Source organism: Grampus griseus (assembly GCF_964374135.1).
Source record: "Grampus griseus genome assembly, chromosome: 15".
NCBI lineage: Eukaryota > Metazoa > Chordata > Mammalia > Artiodactyla > Delphinidae > Grampus > Grampus griseus.
Genome location: NC_139009.1, coordinates 78,464,624 through 78,484,815, shown reverse-complemented (window position 1 = coordinate 78,484,815; position 20,192 = coordinate 78,464,624). Strand labels below are relative to the sequence as shown.

The 20,192-nt window shown below is 43.7% G+C and overlaps 1 protein-coding gene across 1 annotated transcript in view; it reads left to right on the top strand.

Annotated features, from left to right (window-relative positions):
* ACOXL (acyl-CoA oxidase like) overlaps positions 1 to 20,192 on the top strand; it is a gene marked incomplete at its 3' end in the record, with an annotated part of 366,752 nt that overhangs the window by 150,810 nt on the left and 195,750 nt on the right.

Here is a 20,192-nt window from a genome sequence, read left to right as displayed (position 1 = left end):
GTCTGTGACTATTTCTGCTTTGCAAATAAGTTCATCTGTACCATTTTTCTAGATTCCCCATATAAGCGATATTATACGATATTTGTTTTTCTCTTTCTGACTTAACTTCCCTCTGTATGACAATCTCTAGGTCCACCCAGGTCTCTGCAAATACTAGAATTTTTTGCAATTTTTGGCTGCACTGAGCAAGCGTTTTCCCTGATGGCCCTGACCAGTGTATCACAGTGATCTTCCCCACAAGCCTGAATTTTCTCCTAAGATCCTTCTGCACGTTATGTTTCAGCCTCCGACTGGTGTTAGCGTTGCAGAAGAACTGAATACGTTGCCATCTCAGATTTCCGCCCCCTATTCTGGGCCTGGAGTCATCCTCCCGAACTGCTGTTTGGCCTTCCGCTGGTTGACTGAGCCCCTACTGGTGAGGTCTGTTTCCTGAAAACTGGTTTGGGGCTAATGTTTCTTGTACTTGCTGTTGAAATCTGCCAGCCTCCATGCTGGCTTTTCCTAGGATGCATTCGTCCGGGTTCATCACTGCATTCCCCCCAGCAAACTTTTTTCAGTGTTTACTGACCCACGGTCCTGAGAATATCGTTGTTTTTCGAGAGGTGTGCAGAAGGCAGTTTAGGAAATGCTGGCACAGTGTGGATGGGTCCCGCTGTTGATGTTTCTGCAGGCAGATGGCCTGCCTCCACATCTTAAAGATGACCTGGGTTGGGTGAACTTTGATCTGAAAGTGAAATTGTTGAATATGTTAGCATGTGCCCTATTTTCAGATCTTGTTGTGAGGAGTGGAAATTTGGCTTCTTTTAAAAAATACATCAAGATGCTTTTGTACGGGACCAGACGGCTGATATAAAACGCAAGGCACTGAATCTCAGTTTCTCTGCATCCTTTGATCACGTTCCCACCTTTCAATGAGAACAGAGAGCAAAAAACCCAGCCCTGGGCCCCAGGCTTGCACCCACCGTGACACACAGCTGCAGGGTTAGCCAATTACTGGAGGTTGTTTCTAGTATTCCAGCTTTGGGAGCTTCATTTACTGTTACTTTAAAAGTCTGTGTTGCCTTTCTACTTTGGGCAAAAAGTCCAACATTCTTACTTTGGATAACATCCAAATTTTGCTCTTTCTTTTTCATAATGACATGCTTTGGTCGCTTGCTGGCTGACAGTGGAGGGCATCTATTTACCTCTCCTTATAGGTATACAAAATTCCCAATATTTGTTTAAAGAGAAAGACAATTATTTGATAATTTGAATAAATGAATATTTTAAATGATTCCAGAAAGACTTTACCTGCTGATAAATATTTAGTGTACCTATAATGAATAGACTGCATCTGTTTTCTCTCTTTTTCAGCCAGAGATTTTGGAGTCAACAAAGTCTCCAATATTTGCTTCCCCTCAAAGATGATAGCCTTAGGGTTGACCCAAACCCAATCCCCATCACCCTGGTCAGTGGCCACTGGCCCATGTGACCACAGAATCACCCCAGCAGAGGGCTTGAGTGGGAGGAGGTAAGGATCGAGTTCCAACATGGCCTCAAGCAAATGATTTCCCTTTGCTGGGATTGGGTTTCTCCTTCTAGAAATCTGGGTTTGCTGATACCTCTCTCGAAGATTATTTTGTGGATTAACTTCTGTAACCCATGTGGGTGCACCAAGCACTTGGAGCAGTTGCTCTGGAAATTCTCATTTCCTTTCTTTATCCCAAATGCGCTTACACGTAACAACCCAATAATAACCAGAATCTTCTTCACCTTCTCTCTTCCTTGCCCCCAAGAGAAAGTCAGTGGACCAAAGACTCATGGGGCCAAGATTCTCCCTCTTGACAGTCATGCTGCAAGTTGTTCTTGCGGACTCTTAATTTGTGCCAGCTTTGAATCTTCCACTTTCCCATTATCTTGGCTGACGATTATCTAAAGACACAGGTACACCTGCAGGACAGGGAGGATGAAGAATATCTCACTGGGACTTGTCATTTCAGCGGTTCACTTAGGAGGAGGAACTTATAGATTCAAATTATAATAGAACTTGAAGGAAGTTCTCAGCGTCTGGGGGAAAACTGTGTCAGAAGGTGCTACTTAAACCTTATGAATAATGTACTAGTAAAAGGAAACTCATAGTTATGAGTCCAAACCCGTCTGTCTAGAGGGAAGTGCAGTGAAAACCAAAGGTGCCAGCCCAGGAGCTTTTGCCTGACAAGCTGGCTAATACTACAGCTAAATTTAGAATACTGTCCGCATGGAGTGGGTTTTGTCTTACATTTCAGAAGTCTTCTATCTTATCTTCAAAATGAATGTCTGGGGACATTTTAGTTACTATTCTGCACTCACCTCTGTAGAAGCTTTACACACGTGATGCACTCACCACTTGCCTGCACAGACTGCCTCTTGGATGTCCACACAGCTCTCATGAAATGCAGACAGTGCTTTGTGAGTAGCAGCATATTTCTGATTGTGTAGGATTGAAAATTCAAGAGCCCATGAAGCAGTAAAATTAACTGCCCCAACTGTTTTTTAAAACAGCTTTTTTGATATTGATTTTTCAATATGGTACTGTATTGAATTGTGGTAGAATTCAAATACCATAAATTTGCCCATTCAAAGTATACAATTCAATGCTTTTTTTGTATATTCACAGAGTTGTGCGTCCATCACCACAGTCTAATTTTACAAAATTTTTGTCAATCCCTAAAAGAAACCCTATACTCATTAGCAGTCACTTCCAATTACCCCTACCCCCAGCCCTAGGCAAGGACTCATCTACTATCTGTCTTTATAAATTTGCCTTTTCTGGCCATTTCATATCAATAAAATCACACAATATGTTGTCTTTGTCACTGACATCATTTAGCATAATGTTTTCCAGATTCATGCATGCTGTAGTATGTATCAGAATTCGTTCCTTTTTATAGTCCAAATACTATTCCTTTGTGTGGATATACCACAGTTTATTTATCCATTCATCAATTGATGGACATTGGGTTGCTTTCACCTTTTGGTTATTTTGAGTAATGCTCCTGTTAACAGTCATACACACACAAGTTTTTGTGAGGATGTATGTTTTAATGCCTTTACCTAGGAGTGGAAATGCTGGGTCCTATGGTAACTGTACGTTTAATATTTTGAGGAACTGCCAAAAAGTTTTCCAAAGTGGCTGTAGCATCATACATTCCCACCAGCAGTGTATAAGTGTTCCAGTTTCTCCACATCCTCGCCAACACTTGTTATTGTCTTTTTTATTATAGCCATCTAGTGAGTATGAAGTGCTATCTGCTTGGGGTTTTGATTTGTATTTCTCTAATGACTAATGATATGAGCATCTTTTTATATGATTACTGGCCATTTGTATATCTTCTTCTTTTTTTTAAAGATTTAATTTAATTTTTTATTTTTGGCTGCATTGGGTCTTCGTTGCTGTTCTCAGGATTTCTCTAGTTGTGGTGAGCAGGGGCTACTCTTCGTTGTGGTGCATGGGCTTCTCACTGTGGTGGCTTCTCTTGTTGTGGAGCATGGGCTCTAGGCACGCGGACTTCAGTAGTTGTGGCTCGCGGGCTCAGTAGTTGTGGCTCGCAGGCTCTAGAGGGCAGGCTCAGTGGTTGTGGTGCACGGGCTTAGTTGCTCCACGGCATGTGGGATCTTCCCAGACCAGGGCTTGAACCCGTTTCCCCTGCATTGGCAGGCGGATTCTTAACCATTGCGCCACTAGGGAAGTCCCCATTTGTATATCTTCTTTGAAGAAATGTCTATTCAGTTCTTTACCCATTTAAAATATTGAGTTATTCATCTTTTTTTTTTTAGTTATTCATCTTTTACTAATGGGTTGCAAGAGTTCTTTATATACTCTGGCTACAATTCCCTTATCAGATATATGTTCTGAAAATATTTTCTCCCATTTTTTGAGTTGTCTTTCCACTTTATTGATAATGCCCTTTGAAGCACAAAAGTTTTTAATTTTGATGAAGTCCAGATACTCTTGTTTCTCCTTTGTTGCTTTTGCTTTTGGTATCGTATCTAAGAAATCACTGACTAAAGCAAGGTCATGAAGATTTACTCCTATGCTTTCTTCTAAGAGTGTTATAGTTTTAGCTCCTAGATTTAGGTTTATGATTCATTTTCAGTTACTTTTTGTGTATAGTGTAAGAAAGGACTACAATTTCATTCTTTTGCATGTGGAGATCCCATTGTCCCAGTACTGTTCGTTGAAAAAAAACCCTATTCTTTCACCATTGATTTGTCTTGGCACCTTATTGAAAAACCAATGGACCACAAATGTAAGAATTTATTTCTGGACTTTCAATTTTTTCCATTGATCTATATGTCCATTCTATGTCAGTACCACACCTAATTACTGTAGCTATGTGGTAAGTATTCAAATTGGGAAGTGTGAGTCCTATAACATTACTATTCTTTTTTGAGATTGTTTTGGCTATTCTGGGTCCCTTCTATTTCCATGTGAATTTTAGGAAAATGTGTCAATTTCTGAAAAAAAGCTTGAATTTTGATGGGCATTTAATTGAATGTGTATATCAATTTGGGGAATATTGCCATCTTAATGATATTAAACCTTCCAAGTAATAAACATGGTATGTCTTCCCATTTGTTTATATCTTCAATTTCTTTTAACAGTATTTTACAGTTTTTAGCATACAAGTCTTAAGCTTATTTTGATAAATTTTTTCCTAAGTATTTTATTGATTTTGGTGCTATTATAAATGAAATTGTTCTCTTAATTTTATTTTTGGATTATTTATTGCTAGTGTATAGAAATATAATTAATTTTTGTATATTGATCTTGTATTCAGCAACAATTTTTGAATATTGATCTTGTATCCTTGTATCATGCTAAACTTGTTTATTAGTACTAACAGATTTTTAGTTGATTCCTTAGGATTTTCTATATACAAAATCATGGCATCTTCAAATAGATATAGCTTTACTTCTTCCTTTCCAATCTAGATATTGATACCTAAAGGACAATTATAAAATGTTCCTCTTTATATCTGATAACATTTTTAAAATCTATTTTCTGATATTAGTTTATCCACTCCAGCTCTTATGGTTGCTGTTTGCAGGATATATCTTTTTACCTCATTTTACTTTGAACTTATTTGTATTTTTGAATCTAAAGTGTATCTCTTATAGAGAGAATATTATTTTCTTTTAAATAAATTTATTTATTTATTTGGCTGCCTTGGGTTTTCGTTGCTGCATGTGGGCTTCCCTAGTTGCAGTGAGCGGGGGCTACTCTTCATTGTGGCGCACGGGCTTCTCATTGTGGTGGCTTCTCTTATTGCGGAGCACGGGCTCTAGGTGCGTGGGCTTCAGCAGTTGTGGCATGCGGGCTTCAGTAGTTGTGGCTCGCAGGCTCTAGAGTGCAGGCTCAGTAGTGTGGCACATGGGCTTAGTTGCTCCGCAGCACGTGGGTTCTTCCCGGACCGAGGCTCAAACGCGTGTCCCCTGCATTGGCAGGTGGATTCTTAACCACTGCATCACCAGGGAAGTCCTGAAAGAATATTGTTGAATCTTGTTTTTTAAATCTGGTATGGCAATCTCTGCCTATTTATTGGATATTTAATCCATTCAGATTTAATAAAATTTAATAAACATTAAGCTTGTTGCTAAAAGAATTATAGAGCTACCAGCAACTCTTAGCTGCTCACCATTAAGGTCTCCACTGTTTGTCAAAACACTCACAGGCACGATCTTCTGCATGCTTTGTTCCAAAAACAGCTGGTTTCCTACAGAAAGCTGCAGCGATCTCTGTTCATATGGCCTGCCTCTTCCTGAGAAGAGTCTGTGTAATATTCACAGCTGGGGGTGAGACAATGACTTGCTTCCCCTGATGTGACACCCCTGAAAGCAGGACTCTGGACAGGGATGGTAGCTCCTGGTTCTCCTAGCTTATCCTTCCTGGCATGAGACCTCCATCCTAGAAGCAAGCCAAGTCATGGATGCTCAGGATTCAGGATTCTTGACTTGTTGTGTCTGGAGTAGAGCTTCTGCCCTGTGAATGGGGACTGGATGGGGAAGGGAGCTGCAGTCCTCTAGGCTGTATCTGCCTTGAATAAAGCTTCTGTAATATGGAGCTGGGAGTGAAGGGGTGGAGGGAATGAGAGATGCCAGTGGCCTGCATGAAGCCGTAGCCCTAGACTGGGAGGTGGTGGGAGGGGGAGCCCCATCCTCTTGACTGCACTTGCCCAGAGTATAGCTCCCATCACACTGAGCTATTGGGAGGGGTGAGGGGAGGGAGATGAGGTTCAAATGATATTTAAGTTTAGATTTTTTTGAATAGATGTTTCTCCATTTGCTCAATGTCTTCAGGATAATTTCCTGAGACTTTAAGAGTTGTTTTAGAGATAATTTTCAGTGATTAAATGAAAAGCGTTTGGGTATCAGTACCATTGTATGCAGGTCAGCAAAAGTAGTGGGGTCTAGCTGGGGATGAAAATTGGATTTCCCTTTTGAGCAAAGCTCAGAAGTGTGCTGTTATCTCAGGTTCAGTCCTGATAGAGGTGGTACGGGGACCCTGGTCTCCTGATCACTGGCAGGTTCTCTGGTCCAGTCTCCACTAGCCTCCCCAAGCCTCTTTGAAATGCATTCACACAGGCTGTCAGCTTGTGTTGCGTTCTTTGGTATCCCACGATTTGGGTAATTTTCCGTCTCCTAAGCTCGTACACAAAAACTCAAATGACCTTGTGGAAGTTTATTTCCAGGCAGTATCCCTACAAAGCAGATGAATTATTTTTGTCACAGGCGTAATAAATGGTTAATTTTGGAAATGTTTTCTGTAAAGCAAACAACTGCCAGGTTAGTTTCTTTTTAATTTTCAATTATGTGCAAGGATACATCAGTACAAAGAAATGAGACAGGCTTGTCGCGACCCAGATGAAGGATACATCAGTACAAAGAAATGAGACGGGCTTGTCACGACCCAGATGAAGGATACATCAGTACAAAGAAATGAGACGGGCTTGTCACGACCCAGATGATGGCATTGCCCTTTGGGAATGCCCAGGAGAGGATTAGAGCTAGGTAACAGACTGGGCAGATAATTCTGGGCAAAGTGTGGCAGTGAAATCTGCGTAGTGAAGGACGAATGTCCGAAAATGAAGCCCTGGGAAACTGGCAGATGTGATAGGTCCCACGCAGGTCCATTTGTGACTGAGAAGAGCAAACCGATGGTGAGCTCTCTGGACAACTCCAGCTGAGAGAACTTTGCATTGCTGTGTTCTAGGCCTTGATGACAGATGTGGGCATCCAACACCTGACATCCAGATGCTGGATGTAAATGAGGCCCAGAAACTGGGTAGATAGAAACCCTTAGATGGAGGATGAAGTGGTTAGTTTTTTCTGGGAGGGGTAGTTATGACAATATAGACCCACTCAAAGAGATTTTTTTTCCCTTAAATAAATATTCCTTGAAGGCACATATGCCAACAGAATAGCAAAGTTTGCTTTTACTTATTATTTCAGTTTTAGAATCAAAGATGAAAAAGGATGCCTGGAAAAAGCTGTGTTTAGGGAGGCTCAGGACTTGCATTAATTTCCTGGCAGATTAGAGAATAAAGTGGGAGAGAGGTTAAACCAAGGACTTGTCTGCCAAGTCAATTGGAAGAAGGAAGATCAAGGGAATTATCTGAAACCAGGGAATGGCTATTTTAAGCAGATAGGAACAAGAGTCTGTTCACCTTCATCGGTCCTTCTCCGGTCAGCCTAGTGGCACTTGCTGTAGTTAACTATGTTGGTATATTTATTTCATATCCCACTGGGGTAGACCTACATCTCTCACCTCTCCTTATCTCTAAAGTTAAAACAAACCACAGAATTACATAGATGAAGGAAAAAAGCGACATGTCCGTCTGTATAGTTTTAAAAACATTCCTCATAGGGAAAAAAGTCCCAAAGCAAAAGCGTTAAACTGATTATCCAAAAAATTTTAAATGTACATATTTCAAATGACACAGTAGAGAAATATCTAAGCAAGTATGACTAACAATGGTTCATTTTCCATAATACATAAAAAGCCTCTATAAATAAATAAGAAAAATAGTAACATCACAGTATATAAATAAATGAGCATATGATATGAGACAATTTTAAGAAGACTTATCCATGGCTTATAAACATGTAAACAAACTAACTAACTTATTACTAATCAAAGAAAGATGAGTTAAAGTGAGATAACTTTTTACTTTATTAAATTAGCAAAGACTTTTGAAAGGATAATACTCAGATCTGGTAGAAATGCATTAGGAAGAGCAAACGTATATACTAGGAGAAGGAATAAAATTGATATACTCTTTCTGGAAAGTGAGTTGGTGATGTGTATCAAGGGCTTTAAAAAAAGGTTTACATGTTTTTCATCCAGTATTATTTTCTCTAGAAATTTACCCTAAGGAAATACTCATTAAAATTGTGACTTCTAGAATATTTAATGACATCGAAATTGCATACAATGAAATTAGGTAAACAGAAAAGCAGGATATAGAACTCTCCTCCATATGTTACTAATCGAATATATCCATGTATGTTGGAGATATTCATTATCCCTTGATTGTCACAAGCATACTTGTTCATTTTATTTTTTCTGACATTGAAGTGTCTGTAACTGGCACACATGTACCATGTAATCTTCCTTATTCGTGATAGATTATCATTAAATTGGTGGTACATATTTAAGAACTTTTTTAAAGCGTGGAACTATGACATAGAGTAATTATATATTAACGTTTATGCATGATTTTCTCTCTTTCTCCTTATCTCTATGTTTGTGGAAGCTAAATAAATCTAATATTATCAATCAGTTATCGCACTTCTGCCAGATGAACTTACTTAAAATTCAAATCGAAATATGTCATGTACTTCTGGGAAGCTGGAGTAGATGTACTTTTCCTTATTCCTTCCACTTAGAACAACTATAAAGTCTAAACATTACATATAAAGCGGACATAAAATGACTCTGAAAGGTGGAGACAAGAAAGCAGAACAGCTAGGACCACCAGACCCAAGGGATGGCACGGTGGGGAGTTCCCTTGTTTTCTTGTTGACCCATATGTTCTAGGCTGGGTACTGGTGAAGCTGACAACCCAGAAACACCAGTAAGAAGGCAAAAAAAGAAGTCTGCTTTGTTTAGCCAAAGGACTAGGAAAAGACACTCAGCAAGACAGAAAACTTTTAGGCGGTACTGCTCTACTTTAGTCAAACACCACAGGAGGAGCTGTGTTCCCTCTTACCCATGCCAACAGAGGCCAGGTGGGAAGCCTGGACTTCTGCTCTGCCCACGCTATAACAAGCTGCACCAACTCTGCCACCACAGTGGTGTCAGAGAAGGCCAACCAGGGAGCTGGGACTTTCATCCATGCCAGAAGGAAATTCACACCACCCCCTGGGGTGTCAGTAGAGACCAGGTGGGGAGCCTGGACACCCACCTGTACCCAGTACCTCCTCCCACCTCCTGCTGTAGTGGTGTCAGAGGAGGCCCAGTGGAAAGTCAGAGCTTCCACTGCCATTCGACAATAATGATGCTGCATCCGCCACCATGTCAGTGGAGGCTACATGGGGAGCAGAATTCTCACCCCTACCCAGCAAGAGGAGGAACTCATGCCCATCACTGGGGTGTCAACACAGACCAAGTAGGGAACCTGGACTTCTCCCTCCACCTGTCAGTAATGACTCCTTTCATGTCAGAGAAATACAGAGGATTTAAATAAGATCCAGAGTCTCACAACATAACATGAAAATGTACCTGTTTCAGTAGAACATCACTTGTCATACCAAGAATCAGGAAGATTTCAAACTGAATGAGAAAACGTAGTCAATAGATACCAACACTGAAAGGACAGAGATGTTAGAATAACTTGAAAAATAGTTTAAAGCAACCCTCATAAAAAAATGCTTCAAAGAGCAATTACAGACACACTTGAAACATGAAAAAATAGAAAGTCTTGGCAAAGGATAGAAAGTCTAGGCAAAGAAATGAAAGATATAAAGGAAAGCCAAATGGACTTTTAGAACAGAAAAATACAATAACCTAAATAAAAAACTCAGTGGATGGTGTCAGCATCAGAATGGAGGGGAAAGAAAAAAGAATCAGGGAACTAGAAGAATAAAAAAGATAGAGAATATCAATAAAACAAAGAGCTGGTTCTTTGAAAAGATCAATAAAATTGACAGACATCTAGCAACATTGTCAAAGAAAAAACAAATTACTAATATCAGGAATGAAGCAAGGGATATTACTACAGACCCTGAAAACATCAGAAGGGTAATAAAAGAATACTAGGAACAACTCTGTAAACAGAAATCTGAAAACTTAGATGAAATGGGCCAATGCTTTCTAAAACAAATACTATAATTCAGCCCATATGTACGACAATTTGAATAACTCTATAACTATTAAGGAAATTGAATTAATTTAAAACCCCCTAAAAAAATCTTCAGGCCAAATGGTGTCATTGGAGAATTCTGCGAAACATTTAAAGAATTAACAATAATTATATACAGCTCTTCTACAAAATAGAAGAGGATGGAACACTTCCCAAATTCATTTTATGAAGCTAGGAGCATCCTGATTGCAAAGCCAAATAAAGACAATATAATAAAAGGAAATTACAGAACAATATTCCTCATAAAAGTAGACACAAAAATCCTTAGCAAAATATTAGGAAATAGAATTTAGCAATGTAAAAAGAATTATGCACCATGACCAAGTGGGGTTTATTCCAGGATGCAATGCTGGTTTAATATTCAAAAATCAATGTAGGGCTTCCCTGGTGTTGCAGTGGTTAAGAATCCTCTTGCCAATGCAGGGGACACAGGTTCGAGCCCTGTTCCGGGAAGATCCCACATGCTGCAGAGCAACTAAGCCCGTAAGCCACAACTACTGAGCCCACGTGCCACAACTCCTGAAGCCCGCATGCCTAGACCCGGTGCTCCACAACAAAGAAGGCACGGCAGTGAGAAGCCTGCACACCTCATTGAAGAGTAGCCCCCGCTCGCCGCAACTAGGGAAAGCCTGCGTGCAGCAACGAAGACCCAACACAGCCAAAAAAAAAAAAAAAGCCAATATAATCCAGCATATTAATAGGCTAAAGAAGAAGAATTACATACTCATAATCAATTGGTGCAGAAAAAGCATTTTAAAGATTCAACATACATTCTTGGTAAAAACTCCCATTTAAATAGGAATAATGAGAAATGTGCTCAACCTGTTAAGGAGCATCTACGAAATGCCGGCACGCCTTGCTTTATTGTGCTTTGCTTCATTGCGCTTTGCAGATGTTGTGGTGTTTTACAAATCGAATGTTTGTGTCAACCCTGTGTTAAGCAAGTCTACGGGCACCATTTCCCCAACCGTATTTGCTCACTTCGTGTCTCTGTGTCACATTTTGGCACTTCTCACAATATTTCAAGCGTTTTCATTATTATTATATTTGTGATAGTGATTGGTGACCTTTGATGTTACTACTACGATTCACTGAAGGTGCTGATGATGGTTGGCATTTTTTAGCAACAAAGTTTGTTTAAATTAAGGTATATACATTTTTAAAGACATAATACTATTGCACATAATAGACTACAGCGTAGTGTAAATTTAACTTTTATATACACTGGGAAACCAAAAAATTCACGTGATTTGCTTTATTTCAGTGGTCTAGATCTGAACCCACAAAATCCCAAGGTGTGCCTGTACAGTCAACATTATACTTAATGGAGAAAGACAATGCTTTCCCCCTAAGACTGAGAAGGCAAGGATATCTGCTCTTACCACTGTTGTTCAACATAGTGATCAAAGTTGTAGCTAGTACAGTAAAGAAAGGGAAAAGCATATAGATTGGTAAGAAAGTAATAAAAGTGTTTCTATATTCAGATGACTTGAATGTTTATATAGAAAATCCCCAAATATTTACAAAAGTCCTAGAACTAAGAACTGAGTTTCAGCATGGTCACCAGATACAAAATAAACATGCAGAAAGCAATTGTATTTTTATATACAATGAACACAAGGATACCAGAATTTAAAATATAAAATAATAACATTTACAACTGCTCATAAAAATTGAAATACTTAGGTGCAAATTTAACACTTATATGCTGAAAACTGCAAAACACTGATGAAAGAAACCAAAGATCTAAATAAATGGAAAGACCTACCGTGTTTATGGATTGAAAGACTCTGACGTTGTAGGCACCCTTACTTCTAAGGCTATGGATTGAGAGGGAAAGTGGATGCAGCAGCCAGCCCTTGAGCTACTCAGGCATGTCCCACTGCCAAGAGCAGTCTAAAGCCAGCCTAAAGCGTTAAGAAATGGATGCCAGCCCTAAAGAGAACTTCATTACTTGGCTTTCATTCCCAGATGCTCAACCTCAGTGAAGGAGAACCCTGGAGAGTGTTGGGGCCTCAGTGTAGGTCTCCTTTCTCTCACTGTGGTCAGGCTTGTGTCTCCAGGATGATAGTAGGCTCTGGCTGGCTCTTTGGGCAGGCAGGATGCACATGGACCCTACACCAACCATAGTACGGAGGGGAAAGAGGAGAGAAGGGCTGGCTTCCAAAGGGGTCAGCCCTCTTGCTTCCACACGCTAATGACCAAAGTGCTGGGGGCTTCTGCAATACTTCTGCAGTGGTGCTGTTGATAGAAGATCTCTCTCTCTGTATAGACGATTTTTAAAAGTATGAAAATAATTCAACAGTGAAATCATTAGGCCACCCCAGGGAGTTTCAGCTGCAATTTATAGCTCCATGTCTCCCGCCGTTGTAATTTTGTTTTGCATTCATTAGGATGTGAGTTTTTTAAAAGAAAAATCTCAAGGAATCACAGTTCTGACGACTAACATTAACCACCGTGTCACTCACAGATATTACTAAGGCTATAATTCTGAAAAGTAAATTAATCTCCCTTGTGTGGGAGCCATCTGAATAACATTCAGGTTCCTCTCTAGGGTAGGCTGATGGACTCTGGAAAGAATCTTCTGCTTCTATGGCAACATGATATGAAGGAAGGCTCTGCCTGCACCACCTTCCCTGGCTTTATTTTGTCCACCTTGTCCCTCCCTGGAATTGGGGAAGAAGAAAACTGGCTGGTGTTCTTGGGTACATAGAAAGGCAGGTGCTTTTCGAAAGCTTCATGTGCTTTCCAACACACACACACACACACACACACACACACACACACACACACACACACACACTTTTTTTCTAACATATTAGTTGACAGCTTGTTTTCTTTTCTGTCAGCAATTTCATTATCTTTAATGTTGAGTGGAAGAGACTTTCCTCTTCACCCTGAAAATCTTTTCACAACAGCTTTAGCGATGCAGAATAGATTAGTGCTTTGTCTGGGTGAAGGAAAGTGTTTCTTTTGGGAAATTTTTAAATGGCTTTCCTAGATCAAGGATGGATAGAATAGAGGGTGATCCTAGGAACTTGGGGTAACAGTAATGACTGTGGTGATGACACCTGCCATGCCTTGAACACCTACTGTGTGTCAGGCATGGGCAGTGTCTCCCTTCGTCCCCTCTGTCTTCGTCAGCCCCGATTTAGGACTGAGGCACTCGAGGCTCAGTGAGTTTGTGTAACTTGCCCAGGAGAAAACGACAGGGGTCAGAGTCTGTATGCAAGCCAGGTTTGTCTGATCTAAAGCCTGGGATTTAACCACTTTGTCCTGCCTCCCCTCCTGTGATGCCTGGGATGGAGTGATGTTGACTTGGCCCCAGGATGGCCTTCTGGGGGCAGCAGGAAGCTCCAGAAGAGGATAAGAACAAACAGCGGAGAGGTAGCCAGGTTCTCTGTGTTTTATTGTGAAGGCGTTTGAGCCACAGTGTGTCAGGTCGGACCCCTCTTGCTGGTGTAACTGAACCCTCAGAGAAGAAGCTGGAGTTGGTCGACCTTCAGATCCAAGGTGACCCAGGACTGGCTCTCTACTGGTCCTTCACATGAGGTCGGCGTCCCTGTGGTTACAGCCCAGGGTTATGATGTTGGCCAGAAGTGGCCCACACAATAGAAATATGGAGACAGGGTCATAGGGATACTCTGCCTCCTGTTGTCTCTTTATCTGAAGGACTTCTGGAGTCTCTACTGGGGTCATCCATCCACTGATGGGAGGAAGTGGCCTGATCCCAACCTCTTACGGTTCTGTAGCCTGCTCCCCTTGGCACTGCTCTCCCAGTGCTAGTGGGTGGGGTAGACAGTCTTTGCAGCCTAGGGTAGCAGAATGTCAGTCCCCACCAGGCCGTGACTGGTCACGATTTTAGACCCATGAGTTTCCTGTTGGAGAAGGGCCTTTATGTTCCTGGTTTTGATTTGGTGTGACCTTTGAGAATGGGAAAAAAGTAACAGCAAAGGCTGTTTGTCTCTGCACTCTATGGCCAAGAAAACACAGGCTCTAGTGTCTGTGTTTGTGTGTTTGGGGTGGCGGTCCCTGCTCTTTCTATATACCTTTGGACACTGATACCAAAGCACCCTCATTTTTTCTGTATCTGAAATATTCTCATGTTTAAAAATTGTCATTTTCACTGACCCCATCACAACCATTGAGGTTCATCTGTTCTTTTCTGTGGTTGGATTGAAAGACTGCTAAGGGGTGGGAGAAAAAACGGGGTCTGGAAGGTGCAAAAGGTAATTGTTGGGATCTCTGCAGGATTGGAAGGGCACTTTGAGAACTCTTCCTTGGGACCATGTTGCATATTTAATCACAACCAAGGCTACTATTAAAGCAGCACTTATCTATAGACTACATACATACACTTCTCCCATCTCTCCTACAGATGGACTGAAAATTGCCCATTTGGGGAATGACACCTAAAACATGGTGGAGGTCACATGTGGAACCTGATGTTTAAGGCAGGATTGCTTTGTCAGAGCCCCAGGGCAAACTAGTAAATGTTCAACTTAAAAAAAAAAAAAAGTAGCTAAATTTGTGTGCAGCCCAGCCCCTTCTGTGATCCGAAACTTGACCCCAGCTTGGGTGGTTGGGACTGGGTTTGGTGAGGCTTGGGGCTGGGAGTCATGTGTCTATTCTACGCGTTACCGGATAATAAGTTGCCAGGTTTTTACATCCTGGCCGGCCAGCTGAGCCCAATCTGCTGGGTCCAACCCGTGCCATTAAAATATACTGCTTTGGGAACTCTTCTCAATACCCTGTAATGACCTATATGGGAAAAGAATCTAAAAAAGAGTGGATATATGTATATGTGTAACTGATACACTGCCGTACAGCAGAAACTAACGCAACACTGTAAGTCAACTCTAATAAAAATTTAAAAAAATATCCTGCTTCGTAACATATTTTCCCTCTGGGTTTCTTTGTCCAGGAACATCCCAAAGAAGGGGAGAATTAGGGACAGATGGGCTGTGGGCTCTCCGAGAGGCTGGGGGGGGGTCTCTGTTGGGGCCAGTGAGAATGGGGCACAGTGGTCCACCTCTGGGGCACTCACGGGCTCCCTGAATCCTCTCTGTGGCTGAGTTATTAACGAGGGCAGGTGGCCACAGGGAGTGTGGCCAGGGCTGAGGAATATGCTCAGCTTTTGTCCACAGAGGTCAGCCCTTTGACAGAGAAGGAGGAGAGTTCTGGCCTCTGGCAGCAGGGATGCCTGTGAACCAGCTTGAACCCCCAGAAATCTCAGGATTTAAGGATGGAGGCCCAGCCACAGAACTCTCTTCCTTCCACTTTGACTGGCTGTCATTCAGAGCAGGCTGATGCAATGATGCTGCAGAGCAAGAAACACGCAAAGCAATTATCTTTTTAGTAGGTCACTGGCCTCCTTTGGGAGAAGAGACCAGAGGGAGAGCTGGGGAGGCAGGCAGCCCGGCCTTCCCCAGAGGCTGCGCGTGCAGTAGCTGCGTGGGTGATTAATAGCTGTGTCACTTTCCATGAATGTTGTTTTAAGCGGCCGTGTTCAAAACTGAGTGGGAACAAAATAAAACAACCCCAAAATAAATGTTTCCTCCCGTCCTTATGAGTTGCTGGAATCCAGAAATAGCTTCTCAAATCTATCATTTTAAATGGCATCGTTCACAGCCCTCTCACAGGGATACTGTGATGAACACACATCACTTTCTCTTTTTAAAGACCATGAAAAATTTGAGCTCAGTGACTTTGGGGTTGTTTTCCGGCCCTGAAATAAAAATTATGTTTACAGAGAAAAATATAGCCTTTACATGGGTTTTTAAAGAAAAATAGTAACCCAGGGGAGGAAAAGGACAGGAAGAATATTGTGTCCATATAGATCATAAACTGGAACAGTAAAAACGTCTGGCAGGCGGTAATTGCCGGCCAGCTGCAGGGATTGTGGTCCTGTGAGTTGTGTTCAGGGCAGTGTGCCAAGATGCTGGCAACCAGAGGACTGGCCTGGACCATCCCAGCCCTCCGTGAAGTCGACTGGGGCCTGAGTGTGTAAATAAGAGGGTGACCTCCTCCGGCCAAGTTCTCTCAGAGCACAGTCTTGAGGCCGCCTCTCTCTGCTGCCTCTGTTGGAACCAGACTACTGGCTTGGGGATTGATGGTGGCAGTCTTAGGGATGACTCTGGCAGCATCTCTGGTCAGGAGAAGGGTCATTAGCCTTGAGTGTCATATTGATATTTTCCCCTGGAGAAGCCAGAGAGCACATTTCAAGGGTGAGAAGCCCATGAGAACCTCCTGGCTCAGTGCTTGGGAGACTATCAGTGTCTCGGGCCAGAGAAAGGGAGGGAAAGAGTGTGGGTGCTGCCTGCCTTCTGCCCACTCATTTGTTCCTTTCTTGAAAAAAACCCAGTGGGTGGGCTGTTGGGCGTAAGGACAGGGTGGGTTCCTCATCTTAGTTGCTTAGTTGCTCCATCGCTGTCGTGAATGCCCACTGGCTCCCACTCAGTACTCCAGTGTCTGCCAGTTGGGCTTTTATCAGAACATCTATGAACAAGCGAACATTCCAAAGAGACGTGGAGGGATGGGTGCTGGAGGAGTTGGGTGTGTTGCTGCTGGGAGATGGCAGGACGCTACATCTGTCACCTTGCTTTCAGTCTCTCCCGCCCACTCACACCTGGCCAGGCTGGGGCACCTGGAGACAGAACAGGCCTACCCTCCGTGAGCTGTTAGTCTTGGCCCCAGGTGCTGTTTTAAAATCCTAGGTTGGAGCTTCCCTGGTGGCACAGTGCTTAAGAATACACCTGCCAATGCAGGGAACACGGGTTCGAGCCCTTGTCCGGGAAGATCCCACATGCCGCGGAGCAACGAAGCCCGTGCGCCACAACTATTGAGCCGGAGCTCCAGAGCCCACGAGCCACAACTCCTGAAGCCCACGTGCCTAGAGCCCATGCTGTGCAACAAGAGAAGCCACCGCAGTGAGAAGCCTGTGCACTGCAACAAAGAGTAGCCCCCGCTCGCCACAACTAGAGAAAGCCCGCACGCAGCAACGAAAACCCAATGCAGCCAAAAATAAATAAATAAATAACCCCCAAAAAACCATAGGTTGTATTAATTGTTTAGGTATGGTGACAGGAGATGACACATCAGGAGCCCACTACCACTGAAAACATAGCTTGTTACTTGCAGTTCCTAAGAGATGGAGGGATGCCATGCCCTGCAGGGCCACCTGGGGAGGCACCAGGGACAGTCAGGAGTCAGAGGGAGTGAGGCCAGGAGCTTTTACTGGGGGAAGGCATGGGTGAGGCAGGCTAAGCAGGCTAAGCAGGTTCAGGGTTTGTTTGGTTTAGGCTAGTTTGAATGATTCCAGCAGGTTTGGGGGCCCTGGGGGCTGTCCTAGTGGTCTGGCCAGGGGGAGATTAGGGCAGGGGAACAGTGGCCCAGAGTGAAAGAGCCCCTGAAGGAGGTGGTAGGGATGCGGGCTCTGGATTGGCTAGTTGGCAATGAAAGATGTAATCCTTTGCTCCCTCAAGGAATTGGCGAGTCCTGGGAGGGGCAGTCCCTCCAGGGTCAGCAAGGGCCCAGATGGCAACGCATCAAAACATGTGGTTAATACAGGTGCACACGGCGCCAGCATGAAAGGGAAAAGTGCTCCCACGTGGGAGAGGTAACAGATGAAATGCTCGGGGCAGTCTGGGGAGAAGCAGCTGCCTGCTTTGATGGCTTTGGTTTGGTGTTTGAAGGGGTGAGTCCAGAGAGGGGAGGACGTCTCAATGGGAGGAGGGGGCTGAACCACCAAAGATATGACGTGGGGTAGTTAGGGGTGAGGTTGGCTGCAGGCAGAGTCCGCCTGGACAGAGGCCCAGTATGGGAAGGCGTCTGCGGGGCTTAGCAGGAAGCAGTTAGGACCCTCAAGTAAGGCCAAAGCAGGTCTTGAATGCCAAGCTGAGGCATTTGGATTTTATTCTGTGTGAGCTGCCAGGACTGTTTTGCCCTCAGGAATTCTCAGACTGAATCCACAGACTCCTACAGAATGACTCCGCTCGGCTGTGTATCATAATCACAGCACTTAATTAACAAATTAGGATGCTGATGTAAATTTATGCTGGATGAAAAATAGAAATCCACTGTGGCAGGGCTTGAAAATGCAGTTCCTCCCAGGCTTGCAGGTCATGTCGGCGAGCGGAGAGGGCTCTGGGGATCGTGGGGGGCGGCCATGCCCCCAGTGGAGGGGTTGACGGTCTCAGACCTCCAGGGAATCCCATCACGGGAATGGGGTCCAGCGTTGCCAGATCTTCTTTGTTTTCAAGAAAGCCTGGAAATGCAGATCCCTGTTGTGAAATCACTTGGTCGCTTGGCAACGCGTTAGCTAAACTCCGTCCTCCCTATCAGCACAGGGAAAGGCACTGAGAGGCCAGCTGTGTGGACCCTTGGTGGCCTCTTTCTGCTCTCCTGTCACCCCAATTGAATTGTGAGGCTCAGAGAGGAAACGGGGTGATTTCAAGGTGTTCCTCCATTGGGGAACTGAGGCACGGCAGGTCAGGGGTCAGATCTGGCATCCAAAGACCTTCTGTGAGGTCGGAGCGAGCCACTCTGCGGTGCTTCATTGGTATTTCCTCGTTGCCAAAACTCATTAATTCTTTCATTCATTCAGTGACTATTGAGTGCCTGCTGAGTGCCGGCCAGGACCAACACTACACACACAAAATCAGAAAACGTGATGGGATACTGTCTCAAAGTATATTCTCGTTGTAATTATTTTTCAGCAAAACAAACCCTAAAAGGCGCTGTGATCAGTCCCTTATTTTGCTGTTGCCATGTGGGTGATGCTTCCTGCAATGATGCTCTGGCACCAAAGGAGGAAATACTGGTGACCGACAGGGTGGGATGAGGGGCTGATGGGAAGGAGGGACGCGCGAGGCTCTCCCTGCCCACGCCACCTGGGCTGCTTCCGTCCGTGTCCTGGGCTGTGAGCTTCAGGCTATGAGCTCCGTGGCCGGGCCTGAGCCTTCTTGACCTTGGGGGACGCCTGGCACCTCGGGTGATGCTGGCACCGAGCAGGCCCGCAGATGTCCCCCAGGGGAGTGAATCGCATGTGGCGATAGCTGGTTTCGGTGGAGAAGAGTTTAGCCACAACGACCATAGGAAAAGTTCCAGTAGAAACACAGCATTTCAAAATGCAAGTTAAGAGAGTGGGCACAAATGGAGTTTGTAGAATGACCCGATGTTATGGTGACACCATTATTGGGTCTGTGACTGTTTTATTGGTTTCACGATGATCCGGAAAAAGCTGAGAGGTTTTCCTACGGACTGTCAGGCTCCTTTGGCACTGTGCCCTGTTGTGGTTGGGATGGACGGAGGGCATGGGCAAAGGCAGGGTGGGGTCATGTTCCTCAGACAACTATCTGTGGGGTGGTTAGATGGCGTCTGGGGAAGCTATGCTCGTAGAAAACGAGCCTGCGCTCACAGTGTGCCTGTGTGCGCTTGTTGTTAGGTCTGTCCTCACTGCCTCCCACCCTCATGAGATGGCCAGGTTGTGAATTCTAGATGCTTTATGAACTAAAAAGATCATGGTACCCTCCTTTTAATTACAAATAGGAAGAACATTAAAGCATGCAATTATGACCCAGAAAGTATGAAACAAAATTCTTAAAAATTTGCTGTTTCCCGTCTCTCATTGAGTGATTGATGGGTATCCTCATTTCATTGGAGTCTGAAGCACAGGTTCGCCCTGCCTGTTGGATAACCTAGCACGATGTGCACCTGTGTGCGTACGTCTGCACATGTGTGCACGTGTGTGTGTGAAATGTGTCAGAAATTGACGTTAAGATCGGAGCTGTTCACAGAAGGGAGGCTGCC